The sequence below is a fragment of the Rhinolophus sinicus genome, chromosome 17 (assembly GCF_057876585.1).
Source record: "Rhinolophus sinicus isolate RSI-liver-muscle chromosome 17, RSI-T2T, whole genome shotgun sequence".
Taxonomy (NCBI): Eukaryota; Metazoa; Chordata; class Mammalia; order Chiroptera; family Rhinolophidae; genus Rhinolophus; species Rhinolophus sinicus.
This window is the reverse complement of record NC_142517.1, coordinates 178,025,309-178,033,441: the sequence shown is the minus strand read 5'-3', so window position 1 is coordinate 178,033,441 and position 8,133 is coordinate 178,025,309. Positions and strand designations below refer to the sequence as shown.

At 35.0% G+C, this 8,133-nt stretch overlaps 1 pseudogene; it reads left to right on the top strand.

Annotated features, from left to right (window-relative positions):
* The first annotated feature begins 5,874 nt into the window (after positions 1 to 5,874).
* On the top strand, positions 5,875 to 6,907 carry LOC109452399 (3-ketoacyl-CoA thiolase, mitochondrial pseudogene; annotated as a pseudogene).
* Positions 6,908 to 8,133: the final 1,226 nt, after the last annotated feature.

Here is an 8,133-nt window from a genome sequence, read left to right as displayed (position 1 = left end):
GCCTTTTACTTCTTTATTTTCATTATATAAAAAAGAAAAAGAAAAAGAAAATCCCTGTTTTTCTTTAAGACTCTTTTTATAAGTTTTCATTTCGATATTTCTTTCTTGACATTTTGTCTTCATCCCTGATGCAAATAAAGTAAAACAGAGCCTGGAAATGCAGGTATGTTTTTGAAAGCTTAGAACATGAAGAAATTACACATTTTCATAATGAGTGATGGAGGATGAATTTTAACTCAGGTGTTGTGACTCATAGTTGAACATTTTCTCATTATGCTTAAAGAAAAGTATTTCAAAACTCAGTCACTACCATAGGTTGACTAACAAAACGAGGTTAGAGTCCTAAACCCCAGTACCTGTGAATGTGCCTTATTTAGAAATAGGGTCTTTGCAAATGATCGAGTTTAATATATGTTCATTATTAGGGTGAGCCTCATCCAGTATGACTGTGTCCTTAAAAAGAGGGGAAATTTGGACATAGGCGCGCACACACACACACACACACACACACACACACACACACACCTCCACATAAAGATGAAAGCAGTGGTCAGGATGATGCATGCACAGGCCAAGGACACCAAAAAGTACATGCAAACTACCAGAAACTAGGACAGCAACAGATTTTCCATCACAGCACTCAGTAGAAACTAACCCTGCTGACCCCTTGATTTTGGATTTCTAGCCTCTAGAACTGTGAGACAATAAGTTTCTATTGTTTAAGCCACACAATTTTTGATATTTTGTTATGGCAGCCCAACAAACTAATAGAACCACAAAGGTAGGGTGTTATCAGATTTCCTCATTGTGCTAGATATCTATATAGATCAAAAATAGTATTATTTTTTTTTCACTTTCTACTTAGCTCATTTGAGAGAGTAGAAAACAAAATGGTATAATTCATTGTGTACTTAATGGCCCAGGCATTTAAAATATTAACCATTACTACATAATAAAAGCTAAGTATATCATGAACTAAATAAGAGATTAAAATAGTAGATCATTATAAAAAATAGTATTGTATTTGGGTAAAAATAAACAATTTCTATTAAAGAAGTTTTTAATGACATAATATAAATGCTTGTCTAACTAATGCAAAAAACTTGGCAAGCAGAGAGTTTAGAGAGAAGTTCATACCTCGATTATTTTGAAGGTGTTTCTAAATTTATTTTAGAATTAAATTTGGTTTAATTAAACAAAATAACTCTCTTGGCTCTCTGGGCATACAGGTGGGGATCGATGAAAGTTGTTTATCTTTTGGTTTTGTGCATAAAATTTTCATGGTGATATTGCTTCCAGATTTTAAAGATGAATGCTAAAAGTGGAAACTGCTGTACTGTATAAAAGGGGAATAAAAATGTTCTTTAATTTTATAGGGAATTTCTTTCCATTATTTTATTTTTTCCCAGTTTAATAAAATATAAGCTTTGGAATCCAGAATTTGAATCAAAGCTTTTATGTTGAAAATATGGAATTTTTCTTTAAATTCACTTACACAGCTAACCTTTGTAAATTTACTGAGATCTCAGAAATCCTAAAGTACCAATAAATTTTCTGAAAAATTACCAAGGGATGGATTCTGAAAAGGTGTGATATATTTTTTCACTAAAATTTCTCTCAGCATCATTCTTAATCATTTCACCTTGGGTTTACAAAGATTAATATTTTTGTAACAAAATTAACCTAAATTTATTAAGCCATTTTATGGCATTTTTAGGAGAGTAACATAGTAGTGTGTAAAATTCTTCTATGAAATGTAAAGTGATTTACAAATATGATCTGTGTAATTATTTTGGCTTAACTGAATACCCTCAAGAATGCTCTTCAATGTCACCTATGAAAAAGTGTGAGTTGGTACTGTCTGGTATTCTCAATGATTTGAAGAGTATCAAATACACCATTTCCTTTTAGACCTCATACTTCCATGTCTTCTTTTCCCTTACTCAAAACTAAACTCTTCTTTTTCTTAGTTACTTGCCAAATATCTATCATTCCATTGTTATGCAGCTCAAATTTAACTCCTTTTTGAAGCTTCCTGGCTACTGCCTCTTCCACCTCCCCAGGCAGAGCTAAGTAGTCAATTTCCTGAGGACTTATTATATCCTGCCTGTACCTTACTTGAAATGTTCACATAACCATCTGCAAACACATATTTCTCCATTGATAAATGTGTTATTTTCGGGTAATAAGTGTTATTCTGGTTATCTTTTTATTTATAAGATGTATCACACTGATTCATGATAGTGTGTAGGAGAATGTTTACTGAGTGAATTAATGAAGTCATGTTTTGTTACATATTAGCCAGAGTTCACATGTCAATGTACTTACCTCCCCTATTTTTCAGTTTTATAATTTCTCATAACTAGACCATTTGTATGTTCTGGGTTTCCCAGGACAGTTATGGTTTATGCTTATTATCCTGACATCCTGGCTGGCTTAGGCTTTTCCCAGATTCATCCATTTTTAAATGAATTGCTCATGTTAATGGTTGCTTTAAAGTAAGTTGAATAAGTTGGGTAAGTCTTGAATTTCTATTTCCAGTTTAAGCCATAGTATTATTCATTTTAAGCCATCAACTGATCTAGTAGGGTGTGAAACATATCGTTGTGAATAGTGTTCTCCCCTTACCTGGCTATTGTACATCTCAAAGATGAGCAGCGAAAACTCATTTCTCTCTTCCCCTCTTCTTCTGGATAAAACAACCAACACTTCCCTCTCAAGAACAACATATCCATAAAATGTTGTGTGCCTTAACACAGGAAAATTGGGAGAGCTAAGTTTTCTGGTGTGTGGGGAGAGGGAAGTGTCGGATGCTGTTGCTTCTGCTAGCCACTTGGTTTACCATATGGTTCAGTATGCTGTGGCCTTTCACGGCCAACGGTCGCTTAGTTGAAAAGCCCATGGAAGGGAGTAACTTCTGATCAGGCTTAATGCAGTGGCTTGAGCAATATTCCAGGTCTTGGTTTCTCTAACCTTAACTTGACTTTGTTTCCAGTAAATTAGAACAATTACCCTCAGGCTCTGTTTCTGGTAGCAAGATGGCTGCAGTACCTACATTTCTAGTTCAGGAGAAAAAAAGAAATATTTCAAGTAAATGTCATACATTTCTGAGATTCATTCTGAATAGACAGACTTTGGATTTTCACTGTTCAATATGCTGTTTGCCACGGGTCGTTCATAGCCTTCCTCTGGAAGAATCTAAGGGAAAATTCCCATGGAAACTTCATAAACTGACCCTAAATAATGTCTAAAGAGAGAATGGATGTATGGTAGCAAATAAAAGTATAACACTGAAACCCTGAAATGTATTAATAGCCTGTAATTATTAGTTTTCTTTTTTTCTTTATTGATAAGGCCAGTTGTGTAGGTCTGTTCCCAAATATCTGCTCCCAAAATCAGTTTTAAGCTTTCTCATTGAGCTGGTTATACATGTCCAATTTTCAGAACAGTTTAATTTAAGATCTAAAACCAGTCTTGTCCTATTCATTATATCGAACAACCAGCTGTCCATAATGCCTTCTGGGGTTCCACAGGCATTATTTTTGGTCAAAAATAACAATGCACTACTGTTGATATTTGGAAAAAGAATAATGTGGTTTTACATGATTGTTGAAAATTTATTTTAAAAATGTTGGCATATTTTGTCATCTATTAAATAAATGTTACATTTTGAAGGATGATAATTTGTTAAAAATTAAATAGGAGGTAATGAGTTAGAAAAGAGAGGAAATAAAAATATTAAATTATTAAGTAATATTTTATTTTACCCAAGAATGCCAGTTAAATGCCTGAAAAAAATACTGGAAGAAGCTTATTACTTAGTGTTTCTGTGCTTCTGGATAGAGATTTGATTGTGAATGATAACCTCAGGAGGATGAGCTGCTGATTCCTACGTAACTCTGGACCTGGCTTCATTTCAAGTTATGGAAAACAAGAGTGTTCTCAGGGAAACAATGGGAAAATGCTACTAGTTTCCTTCGCATAGTTTCCTTTTTATATGCTTGTTTTTAATCTTTGGAGAAACATTTATAGTCCTGCTGCCTGTAAAAATGATGTTTGAATGTATTCTGCAAAAGTTGCAAAGATGGTAACTCATAAAATATTCCTGAGGTTGGCAAGTTTCACAAGATGAAAGGTTCACACAGCTCTAACAAGGAAGTAAAAAGGAGACAGGTGTAGTAAGACCCAGCACAGCAGTTTAAAGCCCATGCTGGACACTGGACTGCAGTGTGAATTCTTATCAAGGACCCCAGAAGATAGCATCCCTGCCATGGTTATCTTTCACTGGTTTGTTTAAGCTTAATCAACCTTACTAGAAAAAAAATGGAAAATGTGAATAAAACAACTCTGCTCTTTCTTCCTTTTTCTAAAATTTTACCACGAAGAGGGTTTTCACATTTATACTTAATTCATTTTGCTCTAGCTTGAAACAGGTCTCAATCTCTGCCAGAACCTGTAACCAAGGAGAATGATTACCGCATGCAGGTGTCACTGATTGGTTGGAATTGAAAGTCACACAGATTGTCTTGGATGCCTGAACCGATCTCTGTGCTCTAATTTTGGTTTACTTCTGCCAAATGCCATCAGAGAGCAGTCATGTCTGTTTTGACAGACAACACGGCTAACAAGTAGGATGGTTGTCAATACATAATTGGTGTTTGTGGAAAAAGATATATATATATATATATATATGTGTATATATATATATATATATATATATATATATATATATATAAATAGATAAACATTATTGTCTATAAATTTTATTTCTACAGTACATATTTTTTTAATTATTTGTTTTAAACACATTTTAGCCACAGAAATGGATCTGCTGTTGAGAATTTTGTTTTCTATTCTTAATTTCCAGAATAACTTGGCAATAGTGTTTTCAGTAAGGAGAGAGCATATGTGGAAAACAAACAAACAGACAAAAAAACAACCCTCTAGCTAATGAATCAGCATTAAAGTTTATGGCCTAGGCTTTAAAAATGCTTACAAATAATTATAAACCCATGCAGATAATATATAAAAGCCTTATTAATTAAGTGGACTGTGTCTTCACTTACAGAACATACAGAAGCTCCCTTAATAGGTCTTTACAGAAGTAACCTTTGATAGTAACTGATGGTTTCAATTCCCTTTTGAAAGTGTACTGACTGCTAGCAAACACCTCTTTTTTTGCTTTACACCTTTTGCATTTCTTGTGATGGAACCATTGGTAGCTTTTGCAGATGAAGCTTTAGGATGTATTTTCTGCAAAAATTTGGAACATAAAACAGCAAACTACGTCTCAAAAAAAATAAAGGTTTCATTCTTACATCATCAGGTGCCTGCATACATTTTAACATGAAATACATTTTTAAGGTATATTTTTTGTCCCTACTTTAACCTACTTTTTAAATAACTAATAAAATCACTGTCCCAATCAAGTAAGATGGTTCCTACTATAGAAGTATTATGAATTCAGCATCAGACATAGATCTTCGTAAATATAACAGCTCAATATTTTAAACATGTGTCTTCAATTCATCTAATTAAAAATTCCTCTTAGAAGTTAAATATAAAGAAAATCACAAGTGCAAATAATGAGAGGGTAGAAAGGACTGATCGTGCATTTGCCATGTTTTTAGAGGCATATTCAAGCCTCTACCTACAACTACCCATTGCCTCAAATGCTACTATCCTCCCCAGAATCTGATTGATAAACATTCTACTATTAAAGATTAATTTCATTGTTTTACAAACTTTCTTTTATGAATGAATAATAAATGAATCAGAGCTTCAGTTCAGTGAACAAAGTGTTGGGAGCCTGGTGTGCCCAGAAGGGCATGGAAGCTTCACAGCCCATCTCCTCATTTCCTCATTCCTTGCTCTATGCATGTCTTCCATTTGTCTGTTCTTGAGTTGTATCATTATAATAAACCAGCAAATAGCTCTTCAGTTGCTGTATATTTGGTAAGGTATGTTGCTTTGCGTGTGGGAATCCCAAAAGAGACCTCAGCTTTTCATGGTTAATATGCTACGTGGCTCTGGTTTTCAGTCTGTTGTGAATGAATATCAGGAAATTTGTATTAAAGATGCTGAAATTGCCTTGTATGGAAGAGCCAAAAACATGAATCAGGTTCCCTTCTGTGTGAGAAATATTCATATGAGAACCAAGTTTGGGTTAGATCTCAAGCTGGAAGATTCTTTGTGAGCAGTAGTAATAGATCAGCGTGTCCATTTCCCCATGAGAATTATTGCAGAGAATTTTGCTGCAAAACGTAAAACAATCAGAGAAGAATGTAACAGATATGCTCCGTTGTCACAGCAGAGGTAGAAGAATACTAATGATCCTGGTTACTTTAATAATGAGATGGTATCAAGTGAGGCGACAGCAGGAAAGAGACACAGGCAATACAAGTAGGTGTGCATGCTTGGCCCCAAACAAGCCTGGAGCAGTTAAATAAACATCCTCTCATATTCAAGAAAGAAGGGAATGAAACAGGAGTATCTAATGCTTTCATAGCTAGTGAAGATGCTGTTTAAAAACATAACTTCATACCACTGGCAAGAATTGTGGGATATTTTGTGTCTGGATGTGATCCCTCTAACATGGATGTTGCTTTTGTCCCAGCAATTGGTGGGGCACTAAAGAAAACAATACTGAATTTTAAGGATATGGATTTGGTGGGAAGCTTTTGCTCCCCAGTACTTGGCAGTTGAAAAGAGCTCAGATCTCCACTTAAGGAAAATCAATGTGAATGGAAGAGCCATTGCTTTGAGTTAGCCATTGAGAGTATCTAGATCAAGAATTATTGCACATCTGGTTTATGAATTAAGGTGTCAAGGTGGAAAAGATGCTTTTGGATCAGCTTGTGTTGGAAGTGGCTAAGGTATCAAACTCGTCATTCAGAGCACAACCTGATGAGAGCAAGGGGCCCACTATGACCCTGTATTACTTTACATGGCCAGGCCACGTAAAAAATACATAAAGATGTATTGATCATGAATAAGAGCTCAGGCCAGAAATAAGTTCTCTCATATTTTCACCAGTCAAATATGATGTATCTCTGAATTAAAATCTAATTATAGAAGGCCTTAAAAAAGTTGTATCCTTGCCAATAATTACCACATATGCCTTAGCTAATATAATTGCAAGGAAATTGAATAAATATTGTCTTAATTTCCAAAAATAAATACATACATAAATGAGTCAATGATAAATACCTCTGTGAGGAATTCTGAACATTTTTTAATGTTTTTTTTTTAACTTTTATGCTTTACTATGTAACATTTTATTAATATTCCTGAATAGAAACAGATGAGAAAGAGCAAGCTCCTGACATTTGACTGGACCAGGCCTGGTACTCTTAGGTAGGACTCAATGTTGCTAGAAGCTTAGCTGTCACTCACAGCTAGGTCTCTTGTTCAACATAAACTTTTTCACAGAAACTCAGAATTAGAAAGACCACTGTGTGACTATGATGGATAAAGACAAAAACTAGACCACTCTGTAATCATGTCTGAGCACAGACAAAACATTGTCCAAGCCAGAATATACCAAAGAGAACCCTTTCCTGACTAATATGAGCAACCACTGTTTCTTAATTAATTACAACATCAGCTTCACTCCAGTCTATCCTCCTCATAAATAAGATTTTTTGAGATACCCAGCCATAGAGTGGCTCCCACTTCCTACAGAGAAGTTAGGGCAAAATCCTGCTTCTTTAAACCCTCCCCCAACTATCTCAAAATGTAAAGTGTATAATAGGTTCTTTTTCATATTCTTTGTGATGCTTAAATGTATGTATCAACTTGTTTGGGTTAATTTTATATGTCAACTTGTTTGGAATGACCAGATACCTCGTAAAACGTTATTTCTGGGTGTTTCTGGAAGAGATTAGCATTTGAACTGGTGAACTGAGTAAAGCAGATGGCCCTCCCAAATGTGAGTGGGCCTCATCCCATCTGTTGAGGGCTCGACATGAAACAAAATGGCTTGTGTTGGAAGGCAACACAAAGGCAAAGAAGGGATACATTTTCTGTCTGTTTGAGCTGGGACATCTCCTCTTGCTTTTGGACCTTGGGCTTTCCTGGTTCTCAGGCCTTTGGACTGAGACCAGGACTTACCCTATGGGCCCTCCCTGGTTC